Consider the following 2881-nt stretch of genomic DNA (forward strand, 5'->3'; position numbering starts at 1 on the left):
GGTCTTGTGCATGTTTAACGTTACAGAAAAGTAGGCTCAAATTCGCCAAGAGTTCCATAGTTATTATTACACTAGTACTGGAGGTACATGCATTCAATAGTATTTGAATGGATATATGCGACGGTTCACGGCATGACCTAGTTTATGGTGCTCTGAGTTCCACAAGAAGTATCTTTTCTTGCGACCAACTGAATATGAACTGATCTAAAAAAAAAAGTTCACTGGTGAATTATATTTTACGAAGGCAGGCAGCCAATATGTGCCCAAAAAAATCAGCTAAGTCTTGCAGAACACCTATGTTATGTAGACTTTCCTGCTTCCAAGCTTAACGGCGAGGGTATCTGGAAAAGATCTTTCAAATGAGCACCAGATTTTTATCGCTACATTCTTTGGGAAAATATTTCCTGTTGTTTCTCTGAGAAACAATACCAGTTTGCCGCAGGAGTGTGTATATTTTGGTGAGGTTTCATACGTTGTTGATTCACAAAGCCAATGCAGACAAGTATCTCAGCCCGGATCCCATTCATTGATGACGCTGATATTATTGGCATCGATTAAAACGTCGTTCCTGATTAACGCTCCCCACATTTTTGGGATGCTCTTTTCCAAAACGGTATCCGGTTTGACAAGTAAAGAATGTTCTATTTCTGCACGTACTACTCGGAAATGTGTAGTAGGCTGGTGAAACACTTGGAACAAAACCCACCGTTCGTTAAACCTATATTGTGTGTTTCAAACATCTCACATTGATATTGAGAGAGCAACGACCTTACAAAGACCCATTTTAGAAGGTAAACCTCATCAACCATGATGTGATTATGTGATGGCGGTCATAATGATTTCTGGTGAGGTTTTGTGGTCATTCTACATTATATGGTTGCATGTATGTCCAGTTTGTGGTATAAACATTGCTCATTGCTCCCAGAGACGGCTGACCGCAGTGTCCTAGAGGACGGACGACCTGGGCAAAGACACAACCATGGTGTAAATATAAACAAATGTGCTCTCCATCTTTCACAAAGTTCGAAAATTTCAATCGTTCAACTTAAAGTTGAACTGGTTTAAAGTTGAACTGGTCAATTGAATGCCCAATATTTCTGTGGCAGTCCTATATTTCTGTGGCATTTCATGACGCGTACACACGTCTACCTCCAACATCATTATTAAATAACAACTACGGAAACCCATCGTCTTCATCATCATCATTACCACCACCAAGACAACCACAACCACCACCATCATCATCATCATCAGCAGCATCATCATCACAACCAACACTATCATCATCATCAATCATCATCATCATCATCAGCAGCATGATTATTATCCTAATAAACAGCATCTACTCATAAACAAGAACAGGTATATAATTTCAACAGAAACTTGTCTTTATTACACCATCTTCAACAAGGACAACAAAGAACCTGTACATTTACTGTACTAATATATATAGAGAGATTTTATAATTATGTATAGTATATACAGTCAGTTATACCCAAACTCTGCCACAGATTAACAACTGAAGAAGCCAAGTATCAGAGTTAATTAAACCCGCTTGGTCACTTTACAATTTATTTTACAGTACATTTATATACTCTTGTGTTTGAATAAATCAGTTATATTGTCATGTAATTCAACTATTATTTATAATTTTACATGTTTTCTATGCATGGTGACATAACATTGCAATTTATAACTGGTAAATGACCTGTGACATTTTATGAAGTTATATGAACCAGTTTTCAAAACCTCAGGTATACAAATAATGCCAAAAAATTAGGATTTTTTATGAACTCCATAAAATTTAAATATGACAGCATATTCCAGGCTTAAATAAACAGTTTATCTCTGAAACATGCTCAGAATTCACTAACAAAACATTAACAAAACATCATGAACAGTACCATAGTAACAACAGTTGAGGTGAAGTATTTTGGGATACAAAACCAGCCCTCATTGTGCACACTGCCACACTGGTTTTTTTATGCTTATAAATATACAAACATAATAAAACCAACAGTAACAGTTTCACTAGAAGTGATAGGTGATGTAGTACAATAATACTTGTTAACAATATACAGACAGATGGAAAACAGGTGATTAGAAGATTTTGTTCATGTTTAAATGTCTTTATGAAAGTGATTGATGTTATTATATCATGTCCATGTTTGTGTGGATTTTTTTATTATATAATGAATACAAACTTTGCAATAAATGATTCAATATGTAACATCTAATGAAATACTTAATGAATGTTCCTCAATTCATTCAAAAGTGATTTACTCCTTTGGACCAGTTTTCTGAAATTTTAACTTGGTTAAGATGAATTTATATGTTATACTATTAACAAGTAGACACTTATTTTTTACCAACTTGGGTTGGTATAAATAATGACTGTGATGGTAAAATGTTACAGTTTTATAACTTGTGTTGTTTTTATTAACAGTTTAATGACTTGCTTCCTGTATTAACCATGTTAAATATGTCTTAAACAAAGTCATCACTGTGTGGGGAGAATAATTAACAAGCAATATTCGGTCAGAGTAATTCAGCTGATTCCATGTCTGGCACAGTTACCCATATTTCCATATAATTAATTACTCTGGTCATTATATACTGCAATCTTACAAAATTTCATTAATAAGTTTTAAACTTAATTGCATCATTCATCAGTGCAACAATTAACAAAATGGGCTTATAATTTATAACTCTGGTCGTAACTGAAATCTTGCTAAGTTTCATAAATATTAAACCTTTAAATATAATTGTATCATTTATCAGAGAAAAAAACTGGCATTTACCATCCTTTCTGTAATGGTTCTCTAGGCTAAAAATGATGTTAGAAGTTTAAAATGTGAATCAAGAATTAGGTAAGAGTGTA

This window comes from Mya arenaria, chromosome 3 (assembly GCF_026914265.1).
Source record: "Mya arenaria isolate MELC-2E11 chromosome 3, ASM2691426v1".
Classification (NCBI taxonomy): domain Eukaryota; kingdom Metazoa; phylum Mollusca; class Bivalvia; order Myida; family Myidae; genus Mya; species Mya arenaria.